The sequence below is a fragment of the Microtus oregoni genome, unplaced genomic scaffold (assembly GCF_018167655.1).
Source record: "Microtus oregoni isolate MIOR12 unplaced genomic scaffold, Mior012 000030F_ref0000283, whole genome shotgun sequence".
NCBI lineage: Eukaryota > Metazoa > Chordata > Mammalia > Rodentia > Cricetidae > Microtus > Microtus oregoni.
In genome coordinates, this window is record NW_024543089.1 from 27777667 (window position 1) to 27797215 (window position 19549).

Consider the following 19549-nt stretch of genomic DNA (forward strand, 5'->3'; position numbering starts at 1 on the left):
CCCCCTCTCTCTCTCTCTCTCTCACACACACACACACACACACACACACAGACACACTCACACAGTCAAAAAAGTGTCATGAACATTAGAGGATAATTAGATGGGATAAAGATTTATGGAATAGCAGAAAAATGAGGAAGAACGTGGTTACAGTGAATTGTGTTTATGCATTAAATTATCTGCTTTATAAGCATTTATAAAATCATGTATACTACAACTCAAAGAATGTATGGGCTGTTGTGAAATGTATTTCTACTGAGATTGCTTCTTCATACGATATAGAGATAATTGTGGAATATTTCACTGGTTTTGATAATATGTTGGGGTTTCAATATTATAATAGTTTTCTGAGTATTATAGCTCCACAAAATACTAGTATATGACATGAGTGGACATAAAGGATATTATTTCAAAGTTAAAACTACTTACTGTTTCCTCAAGTAAATGACATATTCAGAAAATTACACACTAGTTTACATCTGTTTATTCATGTGCAAAATGATTTTGGAACTATGTTAAGACATACATTTTTATTATAATCTGTGCTATAATTTTTCACAATATATTACTGTATTTAGTTTGGAGACAGAAAATAACAATCAACAAAAAATATAATGAGCATTTATAATACTTTTGTTTATTTTTAAACATAAATTTTAATTATTTGCAAATTTTACATCATGTACCCTATGTCCCTTCATATCATCTTTCTCCCTTGCAGTGCTCCCCTCAATAAACGTCATTCCTTCAGTTTTTCCACCTCTTTTCACATCTTCATTTAACTTAGGGGAGCTGCAGTATCTCATCAAGTATACACTTTTGTCTAAACAATTTCATTTGCAAATGTACATTGAAATGGGGTTTTGGTCTTATTCAAGGCCTTTGGCTTCTGTTACATCATCAATACTGTGCTGTGGGATTCCCATCTGTATGCTGTGAATATCATTGGTTAATGAAGAAGCTATCTTGGACCTGCACAGGGCAGAATAGAGGTGGGTGGGGAAAACTAAACTAAATGCTGGGAGAAAGAAGGCGGAGTCAGTGAGAAGCATGTAGCCCTCACTGGAGGCAGTAGTGCCAGAATCTTGCTGATAAGTCACAGTCACATGGTGATACACAAATGAATAGAAATGGGCTAACTCAAGATGTAATTGTTATTTAGAAATATGCATAAGCTAGTAGGCCAAGCAGTGATTTAATTAATACAGTTTCTGAGTGATTATTTCAGGTCTGGGAAGTCAAAAATGAATAAGCAACCTCTGCCAACAATACTGGACCCTTATCAAAACTCTTCCCAGATATCCTGTTGCACCCCCACACTGTCATAGAGATCAGTCTCTTCAGGTGCTCCAACAGGTCATAGATGGGGTAATGTTTGGGGTCACCCAACTGAAAGCATTGGATGTGGACCTGGGTGGCAGCTAATTTGGTTAGTGTGGTAATTTGAATGCAATTGGTCCACATAATATCATAGGTAGTGGTACTATTAGGAGCTGTGTTTTTGTTGGAGTTGGAAACATCTTGCTAGAGGAAGTATGTCACCGAGGGTGTTGATTTTGTGGTTTTCTATGATTAGACTATGGCCCAGTGTCTCAGCCAACTTTTTGCTTCCAGCAAGATATAGGACTCTCACCAACTCCAGCACCACCTCTGTCTGCACGTCACTACACTCCCTGTCATGGTGATAATGGACTGAACCTTTGAAACTGTAAGAAGTGATCCCAATTGAATGTTTTCTTTATAAGAGTCATCCTAGGTGTGGCTTTTTGGAGCCCATTCCACATGTGGGATACCTTTCTCAAGCTTGATGCACCCGGGAAAGGCCTGGTCCTCCCTCAACTAGGTATGTAAGACTTTGTGGATGACCCAAGGGAGATATTATATCCTCCAGGGAGTCCATGGGGGATGGAATAAGTAGAGGAAGTGGGAAGAAGACAAGGACGGAGGGGAAACTGGAATTGGTATGTAGAAATAAATTTAAACAGAAAAACTGGGGGAAAAAAGGAGTTCCTATGGTCATGGTGTATCTTCATAACATCAGAAAGCCAAACTAAAACAGTCTGTGACTCTACAGGGACTGCTTCACTAAGTCTAGGAGAAAAGACAACTTTCCTGGATCCAAACCATCAGGGTCGGCTTTCCTGCTCCTGTGGTGAGTGACAGGCCTGCTCTCCAGTTTGGGATTGGGCCTGATCTCCCAAAGACAGTGAAGGGTTGGGCCAGCTCAACGGTGCCCTCAGATTTCAAAACTATGGTTCACATGGCCTCTGGTGGTAACATGGACTATGGACATTAACACAGACTCCAGCGGTAGCAGGACCAGGGGTACAGACATGGCCCTCAATAGCAGTTTGGGCTCAGAAGACACCATGGACCTTCTTGGTAGTACATAGACCTTCATAGCCCCAGCAGCAGTACCACACTTGGATATCAACATGGTTTAGACCTTGGGCATCTGTGTGGCCTTTAGTGGCAACACACACTACAGATACCAACTGTGGTAGAACCACAGACCCAGACATGGTCCTCAGGAATAGTCCATGCCCAGCTGTCATCATGGTCCAGATTGCCAGTGCCAAACACTCAGATAGCCATGGTTCAGGCATCTTAGTGCCTCTAAGGCAACAAGATGGAACTAAGTGATAGCCGAGACTCGAGGCACAGGTTTTTAATAATGACAGGAGCCATAGGCATCAACACAGACCTCAGTAGCAGCTGGACCTGAACCCAGACATGGCCTAAGGCAGCTACTTGCCTGGACATCTCTAAGGTCATTGATAGCAGCACAGGCCATTCAGGTGTTCCTACCAGCGGCATGACTCTTATGAACCAACGTAATCTCAGCTTGCAAAATTCCAGGACAGGAGAATCAGGAAAAAAAAAAAAAGAGGAAAAATACACACACACGCATTGCTATATTGCTTCTAGTTTCTAGTTATGTAACTTTATAGTATGAAATAAAACATGGTATATTATAACATACATCCATCAAGGTATTTTTAAATGTTTTGCTTTTGATTTTAGCACTGGAAACATTTTTATAAGAAATTTAAAGAAATACTTTCCTGAAGGTATTATTAATCACCGGAGTCAGTAAAGCATAGGTATTCTGTCATAGGTTACATACAATTTTTTAGTTATGTTTATGTTTAGGGAAGAAAGGTTGTTATTTGCTTGTAGGTCACATCCATTTTATATCTTAATATTCCAAAACTAATGACCTTGTTTGCCTACCTGGTAAGGTTTTCTAATTATACAACTTCAACCTGTGTGGTTTGAGTAATCTTTATACTTATCAATCATGTTAAATTATGTCTTTCTTCTATTGTTTCTGAGTATTCAATTTCTTCTTTGACAATAAAATATGTTGTTCTTTTTATCTCTCCAATTAAATTCTCTCATGTAGTAAATCCTGACCACAATTTCCTATCCTTCCTCTTCTCCCAGCTCCTTACCAACTCTTCTCTCCTTCACTATATTTACTTTTCTGTAAAGGACAAGCATCCATGATACAACAGCCAAACGGACAAAATAAGATACAAAAGGACAAGACCAAATAACTTATTGAGGCTGGGCAAAGGAACCAAATAAAAGGAAAAATTCTCAAGAGCAGACAAGAGTCAGAGACATGCCTCCTTCTACTGTTAGGAATTTAACAAAAACACCAAGCACATAGCCATACTATAACAAGCAGAGGACATGGTAGAGATCCATATATGCCCTATGGTTGTCACTCAGTGTCTGTGAGCCCATGTGAGCCCTGCTCAGTTGATGTGGTGGGCCATGTTCTCCTGGTGTCTTTCATTCCCTCTGACTCCTACAATCTTTCCTCCTTTTATCCCCATCAGTTCCCCAATCTCCATTGGGAGAGAACTGATGGAAATGTCCTATTTAAACTCTCTCCAAATAATGTCTGAATGTGGTTCTATGCATCCACTCCCATCTGCTACTGGAGGAAACCTCTCTGATGATGACTGGGCAAGGCATAGATCCATGAGCATAGCTGAATATTATTAGGAATAATTTTATTGTTTATTTCTATCCTACTTCTCTGCGCTATCCAGTGTAAATGGAAGTTTCTGTCCCACCTGCTTCTGCAGCCATTCAGTTCCAAAGAAATACGCAGAGGCTTATTACAATTACAAACTGTTTAGCCTGTTAGCTCAGACTTTTAGTTATTAGCTCTTAAAATTTAAATTAAGCCATAAATCTTGTCTATGTTAGACATATGGCTCGGTAACTTTTATTAGTAAGGCATTCTTTTTTTCCTTTATTAAATTTTTTTTTATTGAGAAAAAAAAAGTTTCCGCCTCCTCCCAGCCTCCTATTTCCCTCCCCCTCCTCCCGCCCTTCTCCCCCTCCCCCCCCACTTCTCTCCCTCCCTCTCCAGTCCAAAGAGCAGTCAGGGTTCCCTGCCCTGTGGAAAGTCCAAGGTCCTCCCCCATCCGTCCATGGGACCACGAGGGGTGCACCCACCAACTGAGACAATGGGGCTGATCTATTGGGAGCTCACCAAGGCCAGCTGGACTGTGACTGAAAAAGCATGGATAAAACCGGACTCTCTGAACATGGCGAACAATGAGGGCTGATGAGAAGCCAAGGACAATGGTACGGGGTTTTGATCCTACTTCATGTTCTGGCTTTGCGGGAGCCTAGCCAGTTTCGATGTTCACCTTCCTAGTAAGGCATTCTTATCTTGCTTCCTATGCTTCTTGCTGGTGACTGACTCTGCCTTTGCTCTTCCCCAAACACTCTTAGTCTGGTTGCCCTGCCTTTTTTTACTGCCTGGATACTGGGCAATTGGTGTTTTATTAAACTAATATAAGTGACAAATTTTTACAGTATACTAGAGAATTTCTCACATCATTAACCTTTTATCTTTTCAAAACAAGAACCCTGAATCTACTTCCTTTGCTTAGCTGTTTTCCTGACTGATATCCATAACAACTTGTAACCAACATTTCAAACAAAGACAAACATCAATTATCTATGTTTGGGGAATCTGTGCAAAGTTTTTTAGGCTATTTTCTGCTGATTGTGGGTGCTAACAATTTTATGGGAACACAAAGAAAATTTAGGATTATGGTCAGGAGTTGACTGGAGTATCCTGTGAGGCTTTATATTCTCAACCAGCAGTCTTGAAGCTGTTTTGAATGTAGAATTTGGAGTAAACTCTTCAGTAGAGGTTCTCAGAAATGTGGTATCATTTGGGCTATCCATTCCCATTGGAGATTTTTTCAGGGGATCTTCCTCAATGAAACCTGATTTTTCTGAACCCAGAATAAATCTAAAACTCTTCATTTCCTGTGAAAATAAAAGTAAAACCTCTTCTCCAAAGTAACATAGCTTTTGTCATAAATTTTGAATTCAAGGTTTTTTCAAAATATACACAAAATATATACATTGCATAAATTCAACAGCATTTATTTATAATCAAATATCTTTCAGTAGCTGCTGTTCCATCCTCAGCAGTCAAACAGTCAAACATCACAATAACATGTAATATCCAGACTGTATTTCCCAATGTTATGTGTTTTTTTAAACTCTATTTCTTATATTTTTATCATTAATTTTTGGAGGATTTTTTTTGAGATAGGCTTCGCTGCTTTCTTTGGCTGTGTTGGATCTCACTCTGTAGACCAGGCTGGCCTGAAATTCACAGAGATTTACCTTCCTCTACCTCCATGGTGCTGGGATTAAAGTCATGTGTTACCACACCCAAATATATTTCTTTTTTAAAGACTTGTTCTATCTTTTTTTCGTTTCTCTCCAAGCCCATATATAGTTTAAACACATTGTAAACTGTTTATAGGATTTTTTTTCCATCTGAATCTGTCTTTGTTGTATATCTTTATCTTTATCTGACCACGTGAGTCCTTAATTTGCTAAACCTCAGATTTGGTGCTTGAAATCCAGTCTCCAATTCTATGCTATTGAGGCAGAGTAAGGCATGGTCTCACTCTTATGGCATGGACCTCAAGGTTAATCATACACTGCTTGGCCACTCACAAATTCTGTGGCACCATTACAAAACACATCTTGAAGGTAGGACAGATTATAGGTCAATGATTTTGAGGTTGGATTTTTGTCTATGTTTCTCTTTCTGTAGTATACAGAATACCTTCTCATGCCAAAGAGAGTAGAAAATGAGGTGAAAGCTCCATTTGAGTGTCAGTTTGACCTCTCTAAGTTCAATGAGCTGAGTGGATGTTGTTCTGAGCAATGGGGCCCTGCTGTCAGTTTTGGGAGAGGGAACATCTGTTCACTCAGAATGGCTAATATTGAAAACACAAGTAACAGCACATGCTGATGATGACTTGAACAAGGAGCATTCCTCCATCACTGGTGGGAATGGAAACTTGTAAAGCCACTACAGAAATCAATATAGCATTTGCTTAAAAAGTTGGGAACTGATATATCTCAAGACCCAGCTATACCACTCTTGGACATATAGCCAAAGGATGCTATCACAAGGGCACTTGCTCAATTATGTTTAATGTGGCTTTATTGATAATAGCCAGAAAATTAAAAAGACATTTTGCTTAAATAATAATTCCATTAGCAACGTTTCTGGGCAATGTCTATTTCCAAATTCAAAGAAATTATTTTCTTTTCTGGTTTCAAAAAGGAAACTGCAAACTTTATTGTACCCTGGGATTAGGTAGGCCCCTTCTGCTCATTTGGCTTGAAAAATATCCTATCGTACGTTATTTACAAAATTAAATAAAATTCTTTGATCAGAATATACTTATTATTTTTATATATCTTAGTGTACAAAGAACCTGTAGTAAATGCAGTAAAAAGAAACACTAAAAGTTTAAAGACAGAAAACCTGTTTGTTACACAATGGTAATTTATATTGTCCTCAACTATTTGCTTTTTTTTTTCCCTGTGGATTCATCCCATAACTCTACCCCTAGAATTTTAGTTATTCCTTCTTTTCACCATTGTTAACATTATTTAAGCAACAGAAGCAGGGAACAGAATACATTTATCTTCTGAGCAACTACTTTGGTAGCTTTGTCTTCTGCTGTGGGACAATGGTTTTACCCTGTAAGCATTTGTTTCTTGTACTTGTTTAATAAAATGCTGATTGGCTTGTAGCCAGGCAGGAAGTATAGGTGGTGCAATGAGAATAGGAGGATTCTGGGAAGGGGATTCTGCAGTCTGCAGTCGTGGCCCAGCCTCAGAGGAATCAAGATGTGACTGCCTCGCTGAAAAAGGTACCAAGACATGTGTCTAACACAGACTGAAATTATGGGCTAAAATAATTATAAGAGTTAATAACAAACCTGAGACATTAGGCCAATCAGTTTTAACTAATGTGGACCACTGTGTGGTTTCCTTAAGACTCAATGACCTCAAGAACCGGGTAGGACAGAAACCATGGAAAACAGTCTTCTCCCCATACCCCCTTGGACCTCTTGTGTTTAGTGTTATTAAGTGGCCCAAGTGCTTTGTTCACTGGGATGGCTAAACGAAAAGACATACGATGTTTCCTTGAGCTCGGACTATATCTCAATTGGAAAAGAAGTGCATAAATAGCTATGTAATAAAAAAAAACTGTCCAGTAATTTAAATTTCTGTATTTTTTCACTTTATTGTAATCATATCTGGTAGATTCAGCATTGACCTTGAACACTGAAAGTTCTTGCACCAAGTATGTTACTATATAAGACTTCTCTTTTCATCTATAGGTTCAATAAGGTGCACTATACCAATGAAACAGTAAGAAATAGTCATAAAAACACTAAATATGTTTTTTAAGTCTATTGAAGATTTCATTTCTAAAATAATGCTTTTATTTTAAAACAGGTAAAAAGATTTAAAACTACATTGCTTAGTATAACATTTGAAATGGAATATATGTTTAATATTTGTAAAAGTAAAACAAAATATAGACTGCTACATAGCTTCTTAGTCTGAATAACTCGGTGATAGCATGCTAGTTTAATTTAAAATTATATTTTAGGGAATCTATAGTACTTGAGTGCAATAAAACTCCCATTTCTTAATTATAGTATATTTTTACTATGAAATGCTCATAGTAAATCCTTGGCCCAGTCAGTATTACTCTTGGGAGATGAGCACCATTAAGATACTCAAGTGATGGGTAAAACTGCTGGTGAAATCATAGCTGAGTGTGTTATGAAGAGGTGGGACATAGTTGGAGTAAATGAAAGTTCAGATTTAGTTACTAATCATGGTATCCTCAATACTTAATAAACGTGGTACCCTCAATACCTTTCTCTCTCATTGTCATTGCTTTCTGATCCTCATGTAGTGCACATACCTACTTTACTATGTAATCTCTTCTTCAGTGATCTTTCCCATGCCTGGAACAGGAGAAGCAGAGCTAAGTGACTATGGGTTGAAAGCTCTGAACCATGACATAAACCAAATTCTTTCTTCTAAGTTTTTGTTTTCAGTATTTTGTTATAGTAAGAAAAGTGACCAACACACGTGCCTTCTTATGGCCTTGACTTTATCTTTTCTCAAAATAAAATTTAAAGACAATCTTAAATATCGTTAATAACATATTTATTCAACATTACCTTACCACTAGCCTAGAGTTTCTGATAGAAAGGTGTCACTAATAACAAAATAACTAGAAAAAATAAAAGAGATTTACATGTGTGCTCTTTTAAGATTCTTTGACAATAAATACCTAATGGCACACCATTATGTGAAAATATATAAATCACTGAATTCTATAACAAGTAAATTTTATCATTGTGCTAATAAATATAAACCCATATTCCAGATAAAATCATTGTCTTCCTAAAATATTTATTGATTGTATTTATTTTATTTGTATTTTAATCCCCATTGATTATCTTCCTAAGATAATAGACTTAATTATGACTTTAATATATTTTAGACTATTCTAAATAAAGCATAGCAATGTTGGTGAATGCAATGATACAGTTTACACCTAATTTGATAGGTTCTTCTTTTTCTCTGGATTCAGTTTTTAACAATATAACAAATGTTATTAAAAATGTTTTCAAAGATTAGACAAATGCCTTTGTTTTTTTCATCTAAGAAATAAACTACTACACATTTTTGTGTATAGATAACTGGTCTCTGTGATGTTTTCATCTAAGAAATAAACTACTACACATTTTTGTGTATAGATAACTGGTCTCTGATTTTTTTTAACTTAAGTGGCTTAAAATCTAAGGCTAACATTAAAAACAGTGTTAGAAAGATTTCAGAACAAGAAAATATATCCATTTTCTTAATACAAAGAATCTGGGTCACACATTCGTAAGACTGGAAATTTAACCATTTATTGATAATATAAGCACATTAATTAAAAATTATATAACATTTCAAAATTTTCTATGAGTAATAATATTTTATATAGTTATAATAATTCTTTCTTTTCAGGCTATAACTTACAACACACTGACTATGTGGTTTATAGTTGTTCAATGCATTGTGATAATTTAAAGATAAATGTCTAATTCATTACTATTAATTTGCCTTGTAATTAATCCTTATTTTGAATTTATTTAAAATTTTTGTTTTGGCAATTTCAAATTTTCAATAACCCTGACAAGAGGTCTTTTACCCATCCTAACCCAATTTTCACTCTATGCACTAGAAAATGAAATAAAATTAATACTTCATATCTTATTTTCTATAACTTGTACTTTTAATTTCTATCTAAGCACAGTTTCGCTACTCTCTATCCCTCAAAGCTTTGCTCCACATTCTCTCCCATGCAGAATTGACTCCATTTCTGACTCTCATTAGAAAAGAACAGGTTTTGAGCTGGGCGGTAGTAGCACACATCTTTAATCCCAGCACTTGGGAGTGAGAGACAGGAAAATCTCTGTGAGTTTTATGCCATCCTGGTCTGCTACTAGTTAGTTCCAGGACAGGCTCCAAATACTACAGAAAAACTTTGTTTTGGACAAAGAAAAAAATAACAGGATTCTAGGAGATAACAAAAAAAACTGTCAAAATAAAATATAATATAATACAATGAAAACCATCACACCAAAGTTAGGCAAGACAAACCAACAGAAAAAAAAAAAAAAAAAACAGACCCTAAGAGAAGGCACATGAATGAGAGACCTCTGGCCCCTTTGCCTGCTCTTGGAACTCTTTTCTTCCAATTGTGTTGTCTTGTCCAACCCTCATAGTAGTGTTTTCGCCTTGTATTATTGTATCTTGTTTTGTCAAGCCTTGTTGTCGTCTCTTGAAAGCTTGCTCTTTTTGAAGAGACATGAAGAGAGAGCGGATCTGGGAAAAAGGTGAAACTGGTCATAGCTGGGAGTAGTAGGCAGAAGGGAAATTGTGGTCCAGGTAAATTATTTAAAAGAGGAATTTATTCAATTAAAAAATAATCAGAGACATGCCTGTTTACACTTTCAAGGGTTGGATAAAGGGACTAAACTGAAAACTATAGTGTATATGTTGTAGATCTATTAGACCCATAAGACCCTGAGCATGCTATAGAGCTGTGTGCTCCAAAATCTCTGTGTGTGCGTCTGTGTGTGCGTGTGTGTGTGTGTGTGTGTGTGTGTGTGTGTTTGTGTTTGTATTTAATGTGCAGATGTGGGGTTTCTGTATTTGTTCACATCTGCTACAGGAAGATGCTTCTCTGATGATGACAAAAGAAGGCACTATTCTATGAGTGTAATAGGATCTCATTAGAAGTTATTTTATTGTTACACCTTTTTTTTACACCAGTACTATTTGGGTTTACCTTATATTTCTGGGATATCTAGACTCTAGTTCTTAGTCACCCTAATAGTGTCCAGTATGGATTCTATCTCACGGAGTGGGTCTTAAGTCAAATCAGACATTGGTTGGATACACTAGCTTTGTGCCACAGTTTCTTTAGAATATTTTGCAGGCAGAACAGATTGTAGACAAAATGTTTTGTGGTTGTGTTAGTATTTACTTTTCTATTTTGGTAGCCTAGAGAAACTCTCCATGTCACCGGTACTAGAACTTAGGGGAAAAGATTCTATGAGGGCACCAGCTTGACCTCCCTGAGTCCATTGACTTCTGTAGATGTTGTCTTAGCATTGCGGTCTTGCTGTAAGTGTATGGAGATCAAATGGTACTACTTGTCTGAACATGTAATCCTATGTATTTAAGTACTTTGAAAAAGGTTATTTTCAAGGAATGAAATAGCCTCGAGGTAACTGATATTTTCTTTCATGTTTCTCCTTTTTTTGAAAATAAATTTTCTCATAAAATATATCCTGAATATCATTCCCCCCATTCCCTCTCCACATTCCTCCCATCTGGATAAATTCCTGTTTTGTTTCTCATGAGAATAGAATAGGCTTCTAAGAGATAATAACAAAACATAATAATAAAATATAATAAGAACATAAAAAAGCATTAAATGAAAGTTGGACAAGGCAAACCAACAGAAGGAAAAGAACTCAAGAGAAAGCACAAGAATTAGAGAACCATTCATCCACACACTCGGGATTTCCATAAAAACACAAAACTAAAAGCGAAAATACATATGCAGAGGGCCTGGTGCAAATTAAAACAACTTTGAGATACCATCTTCCACCTGTCAGAATGGCTAAAATCAAAAACACCAATGATAACCTATGCTACAGAGGATGTGGAGTAAGGGGGACACTCATCCATTGCTGGTGGGAATGTAAATTTGTGCAACCACTTAGGAAATCAGTGTGGTGGTTTCTCAGGAAACTGGGAGTCAACCTACCTTAGGATCCAGCAATACCACTATTGGGAATATACACAAGAGATGTCCAATTATACTACAAAAGCATTTGTTCAACTATGTTCATAGTACCATTATTTTTATAGTATGTATACCCAGAACCTGGAAACAACCCAGATGCCCCTCAATGGAGGAATAGATAAAGAAAGTGTGGCACATCTACACATTAGAGTACTACTCAGCAGTAAAAAGCAATGACAACTTGAATTTCGGATGCAAATGGGTGGAAATAGAAAACACTAGCCTAAGTGAGATAACCCAGACCCAAAAATATGAATATGGTATGTACTCACTTATTAGTGGATTCTAACCATAAACAAAGGACATTGAGCTCATAGTTCATGATCCTAGAAAAGCTAAGTAATAAGGTGAACCAAAAGCAAAACATATAGATCCTCCTGGAAATTGGAAGCAGACAAGATCGCCAGGCAAAATTTGTGAGCATCAGGGTGGGGGGTGAGGGAAGGGGAGAGGGGGAGAGAGAAGGGAGAAGGAAGGGGAGGGATGCAGAAAGCTTGGGGGAGTGGGATGGGTGAGATGAAGAAAGGATGAATATGGGAGCAGGGAAGAAGATATCTTAATTAAGGGAGACATTTTGGTGTTGGCAAGAGGCTTGGCTCTAGAGGGGTTCCCAGGTGTCCATGGGCATGTCATCAGCTAGGACCCTGGGCAGTGCAGTAAAGGGTGCCTGAGCTGGCCTTGTCCCAAAGTCAGACTGATGATTATCTTGAATATCACCATAGAACCTTCGACTGGCAACAGATGGAGATAGAGACAGAGACACACATCAGAGCACTGGACTGAGCTCCCAAGGTCCAGTTGAAGAGCAGAAGGAGGGAGACGATGATCAAGGAAGTCAGGACCACAAGGGGTTGGTCCACCCATTGATGCAGTGTGCCTGATCTAATGTGAGCTTATCAAAGCCAGCTGGACTGGGACTGAAGAACTCATGATCAAATTGGACCCTCTGAATGTGGCTGACAATTGGCGTCAACTGAGAAGCCAATGATGATGGCACTGGGATTTGTCTCTGCTGGGTGTACTGATTTTTGGGATCCTAGTCTATTTGAATGTATACCTTCCTAAGCCTGGATGGGGGGGGGGGGGGGTTGGACTACCCACAGAGCTGGGTACCCTACCCTCTCTTAGGACTGGAGGAGGGGGGAAGGGCGAGTCAGGGAGCTGGAGGGAAATGGGAGGAGAGGAGGAAGTGAAAGTTTTGAATGGCATTATTTAGAAAGCAATAAAAAATGTGGTCTCTGATAAAACTCCATGCAAATTAATACAGTAGTTCCTTTTAGAAGTCCAAATGCTCAAATGCCTGTTGATAGAAAGAGTGCCAGTACTGTGTCATGACTCCTTCTAATAAAGAACTATTGCAACTTTCATTTTCCATTTTACCTAACAGTTTAAGTTAATTAACGCACACTAGTTTTCTAACTTGGACCAACCATTTTCATACTTAATGAGTAAATTCTCATAATGCCCCAGCAAGACTGTATTAATATCCCCACTTTGCAAATAAGAAAGAAGTAACATAATTTGTCTAGAGTAATTAATTTTAAAAAAGTGACTGAACCAGGACTGATTGTTTAAAATCCAATATTTCCTCATAATCCCCTGCTGTGAAGACATTTTTTACTGCTATTGAACACATCTCTGCTAATTTACATAGAGAGCTGATGTCATAGAACTATAGCTGAACCCATTTGGCTCCTAAAAGTCTTTTGCTGTGCCTCCTCCTAGCCATAACTTGTTGACATTATCAACTTTATGATGCCTTGCATACATGTTGCTGGCCTAAATCATAAAAATCATTTAAGAACATACTTGTATTCTAAATTCTATCATCTTTCAACTAAAAATTACAAGACCCATTTAGGTAATGTATTTATTACCTGCTTGTAGAATGCCTATATCACATATTTTCTGTCCCAAGATTAGATTTTAGGCTGGCTTCAATAACAGTTTTTCTTCTGGTGATTTTAGTGTTCAGTGCTAAAAATCTCACCCTCACATTAAGCTCATTATTTATCTACTGACCTTTCTTTTATTGAATGTGACCCAAAACACATTCTGCGGCAAACATGGTCATAAATTGAAAATAAATCATGCCCAAGACACAAGTTATGTACAGAAACTAAAATAACACTAATTCATAGACCCTTAGCAATGAAAGGAAATGGAGGGCTATGTATTTTGAAACAAAAGTCCTCTCTATGACCTGTTAGAAAAGTAAACATCATTCGTTTTTCTCTTTGAAATATTTATCTTTTATTCTACCTTAGGATGTAGAAATTTCTTTAAAGTAACAATCTATTAACAGTCCTAAAGAACCTGACATCTGAGAGATAAATCCCAGATCTCTAAATTCTATGCTTCAGCTAGTAGAAATATGACAAATATTTCTTTAGATATCTGAAGACAGTCTATTGAAGAGTTTAAGTCATTGATCAACCTCGACTCAATATCCTCTGAAAGTGAGCACTTGCCTCTAGTTGATCTTTATCCACTCATGATCTTCTAGTCTTTTCTGCTTCAAATTATGTTTGACATTCCTACAGTGACTGTCAGCTCTTAGTAATATTTATTTCATACACTGCTTATGTATGAAAAAGTGTATATATTGAGCATAATCTTTGATATGTACAATAACTAACTAAGCTTATTTTTGCCATCATCTCACTCCTTTCTAACTTTAAGAATATAATGTTTAGGCCGGGTGGTGGTGGCGCATGCCTGTAATCCCAGCACTCGGGAGGCAGAGGCAGGCGGATCTCTGTGAGTTCGAGACCAGCCTGGTCTACAAGAGCTAGTTCCAGGACAGGCTCCAAAACCACAGAGAAACCTTGTCTCGAAAAAACCAAAAAAAAAAAAAAAAAAGAATATTATGTTTAAATAGACTCAAATACGTAAGGAAACATAGAATGTAATATATTGCATAGATATTATAATTTCAATATATTTTGTTTTTAAGTAATAGTAAAAGCTATAAAGAATTATTTGCAGTGGAGAAAATAACTGAAATTCAGTCACATTTTATTATTGTATAAAAATAAAACTAAGATTCAGGCACTTGATGTTTCATTATTGTTTTTGTTTAATGTATTTGTTCTTGAGAGAATGATTATATTTTCCACGCATATGAATTATGATCCTTCCAACTCAGTCTCTGGGTTGTTGAGATATTTTATATCTAGGTGCCATCATACCACACCTTCCTATGAATGCTTGACAGGCAGAAAAAAGGTCAGAGGAACTGGGTAGCGGCATCCTTGGCATTAACAAGACATATTGTTACTGAGACGAGCAGAGCTCAGCCTCTCACAATTCCTTCAAGTTCATCCTCTTAAGAACTAAAATGTTTTATAAATATACAAGCCTATAAATAAATTTAATTATGTAATTTTATTATTAATATGCTAAATATTAATTATTATTAAAATTCATAAACTACACTTTTAATAAAATAAGACATAAGCAAGAAGTACATTGTCTTCCTACATACTGTCACATTATGTTAAAAGGAAAAATGGAATTTTTAATTCATCAGCAACCTCTGTGAAGCTGTTTTGTCCCATAAAAGAGGACCACTTGATTTCATTTACTTTCAAAGATTACTCTCAAATAATGCTCAGAATAGAAAGGAACGTTGTAGAATGGCACACAATTAAGTATTGCCACTGGCAATTATGCCACAGCCTGTGACATGTGCTGTTGCTGGAGGCTAGATGGAAGTCTGTAATCCATGCTCCCACCAACTGTCAAAGGCAAGGAAGGTTCTTTTCTGGTGCTATTGATGACAGCAGACTCAAACTTAAGAATGAGAGCTATAAAAGACTTCTGTGACAACCCCTACTCCTCACCCCCACAACCCAAAAAGTAACAGTCTAGGCATGAAAGTATTGAAGAGAATGCATAAAAATTGTGATAAAGATACTGAAATACAGATCTCCACAATTGATTACTTGCAGTGGGAGTCCTGGTGGTGAAGGACTCAGTTTTCATTAAAAGGCTAGCCATTGAGAGTTTGACCATGTTCAAGGGACTATATGGGCAACACAGTTTTGACTTGGGATTTACTTGTTTGCTTAGTTTTGTTTTGTGTTTGCTCTCTTGGTTGGAGGTCACAAGGGTGAGAAAACAAACCTACAAGACCAGGAAAGTGAGTGTAATTGGTGTACATTATGTGAAAATCCCAAATATTCTATAAACCTATTCTCTTGGAAAAAAAAAAACAAAACAATTAAGATACTAAATGAAAAGTTTCTGTACCCTAACAAGCCTCTCAGCTAATGCGATAATCTAAATCTGACCAAATCAGACCAAAATTGAAAAAGCCCAGGTTTAATGAATACAAAGGCTCCTGGATGGCTTTGCAGGCCCCAGAGAGGTGACAAAAAAGAAGACTGGAAAACTACCTGTTTACTCTTGGGGGATGACATTTAAATACCCTGTAGGAGTGGTATTGAGAATCTCTGTGGAGGGCTCATTGTTTAGTGGGCTTTTGGGTGGATAGAGGCATGAGGATTAGAAAAATGTAAAGTAGGAGGAACAAAGAAAGAATCACTAAGACACAGGATAGTAACTGGAGGCAAACTCAGTGAATACAGAATGTTGAATTCACCCATTTATTTTATACCCCAACACCACAGGTAGAAAAAGACAAAAGACTTTTTTTTTTTAACATGATACAAAGGACAAATATAAAAGTTACTTGCTTCAATACTTTGAGACATCAAGTCATTAGCATTCTGTTGTTTAGGCACTGAACCTGTTGTGGGAGCTGTGGGCTGTGTTCCTGCCGCCCCAGCTCCTGGTCATCTGGCTAGCTCATGCCCCGAAATAACAACACACAAACTGTATTCTTTTAAACACTGCTGGGCCCATTAACTGTAGGCCTTACAGGCTAATTCTCATATCCCGATCAACCCATCTCTAATAATCTGTGTAGCATCAGTCTTACCGGGAAAGATTCAGCATGTCTGACCTGGCAGCTTGCTTCATGGTGTCTGGCTTTGAGAGGAGCTATGGAGTCTGAACTCACTTCCTCTTCTTCCCAGCATTTTGTTCTGTTTAATCCACCTACCTATGTTCTAACCAATCAGGGCCAAGGCAGTTTCTTTATTTAACCAATGACCTTCCTCCATCATGAACCCATCCTTGACCAAGTATCCTGAAGGCAGCCACTTCCTTGGTAAAATCTCTTAAATCAAAAGAAGGAGAAGAAGTAAGCTTAAATTCTCTGACATTGGTCAGTGTGGAGGGAGTATACTTTTATGGGCCATCTTAATATCAAAAACACCTAATAACTACACCTTAGGTCAGGGTGTGTAGCCCCTTGTTCACAATAACTTTGAACAAACTAAAACTCTCAGATCTTCATACAAATTGGAAACGGGCTTACATTTGTGGGCATCCACAGCAGGCAGATCTTTGTGAGCCTGAGGCCACATAGGACTACACAGCAAGTTAAAGACCTGACAAAACTATGGATAAAAAAAATGACTACTATTTTTTAAGACTAAAGACTAGATAGACTATAAATAGAGAAATATATTAGTTACATATACCAATGAAACATAGTTTTTAATGAAGGAATATGTGGCTTATTACAGAAAAAGCATAGACTAAAGACTAGATATAGACTATAAATAGAGAAATATATTAGTTACATATACCAATGAAACACAGTTTTTAATGAAGGAATATGTGGCTTATTACAGAAAAAGCATCCAAAATTGTAGTTATACTAATTCTTCCCTCCACAGACATCTTTCTGTTCTAATTTACATTCTTCTTGTAATAATAATAATATCATAGATGATTTAAACAAAGTTCTTTGGTGATATATGGTTTATAAATGGCAGCTATTAAGGTATAATTATAGGAGTTTGCATATCATTTTAAGGAATTTAAACAGATAAGTAATGATATATTTGAGTTCTTAACAAGAATACCATATCATAAAAAATTTGGATAAGATCAGCAATAGAAGATTCACTTTGGAGGTATAGTACACATGCACAACCTACCCATACCACTAATCGGCAGGCTGAGTTAGTAGCCCTTACTCATGCCTTCCAGTTAGCAAACAGACAAGCTTTAAATGTTTGCATAGACTCCAAATATGCCTTTCATATCCTCCTGTCCCACACAACTATCTGGAAGGAGCATAGGCTTCTTACGACAAAAGTAGGATCCATAACTAACTCAGATTATATTATGTATTTGTTAAAAGGCCTCCCATCTCACCAAGACTATAGGAATTATTCACTGTCAGTCTCATCAGTTCCCTGGCATTTACATATCCCATACCATCCTCAGTCTTCAGGAAAGGTAGAATAAACTAACCATTCCTTTAAAAATGTTCTTGTTGAGATGTTACAGTAGCTTCACCTCAACTAGGAAAAAAAACTTTTGCCTCTGGCCCTTCTTAGGCTTAGGGCTCTCCCCAAAATCTCTCTTTTCATCTCACCATTTGAACTCATGTATGGGTGGCTGGTTTTAACTCCTGGACTCACACCTAAAATGTCTCCCATTCCTGATCACCTGATTACTCCACAGTTATCCCATCTTTCCTCCCTATTAAGGAATTTTATCAACAACTCATTACCTCAACCATGTGCCAATGTATTCCCGCCACCGATTAAAATAGGAGATCAGGTACTATTCTCTCCCCCAGACCAACACCCTTCACCCCTTTCCCTTAAATGGCAGGGCTGCTTTAAAATAATTCTTGTAACTCCTCCCACAGCTGCCAAGATCGAGAGCTCTTATTGGATCCACCTGTCCCACCTTAAAACATTTAGTTTTCCAGCTCTAGATACACTCTCATACACAGTAACTCAAACAGGTCCCTCCTCCCTAAGTTCCAGTGGACACCAAGATCAGCCACTCTTTCTCCAGTTCCAGAAAAAATAAGCCTCATCACCATTCTCAATGCTCCTGTGCCAAAAACTTTATATACTCTCCCATTTTCTCCTATCTGCTTTACCAACTTTTCTATATCTCCAATGTCATACTTAAATTTCCAGTTAACAACTCAGCTGTTATTACAGTGACCATCATTAAACATAGAGCTAGAGGTGCAAGGATTGTCAAAAGCCCAAGTGGTAAGAAACAATAGCAAGTTTAGGGACATTCAGAGCCCCAAACTCCAAAACTTCACAAAACAGACTAACATAACAGGTTTATCACTGACTGCAACAGTGTCTCGTGGATGTTAAGGTAATTCCATGATGATAAAGAGAACAAGTGCCTTAAGATTTGCTTCAGGTAAAACATTAAGGTGTCTAATAATTCCCCTTTATTGTAATAGGGGAGCAGGCTGCTTTTCTTCCCACATGGCTCCCGCACAGCTTGCTTTACACCTAAAATAACAACACACAAATTGTATTCATTTTAACGCTGCCTGGCCCATTAGTTCTAGCCTCTTATTGGCTAATTTTCACTCCTTGATTAACCCATTTCTAATAATCTGTGTAATATTACAAGGTGGTGGCTTACTGGGAAAGATCCTAACCTATGTCCATCTAGAGTTGGAGAATCATGGTGACTACCTGACTCTGCTTCTTTCTCCCAGCATTCTGTTTGGTCTACTCCACCTATCTAAATCCTGCCCTATCAAAAAGCCAAGGCAATTTCTTTATTTAACCAATGAAAGTAACACATACACAGAGGATCCTCCCACATCATTTTCCCTTTTTCTGTTTAAACAAAACAGAAAGACTTCCACTTTAACATAGTAAAATTACAAATAACAAAACAGTTATCAAGAAAGAATTACAGTAACAATATTTATATCTATTTTATCTTTATCAT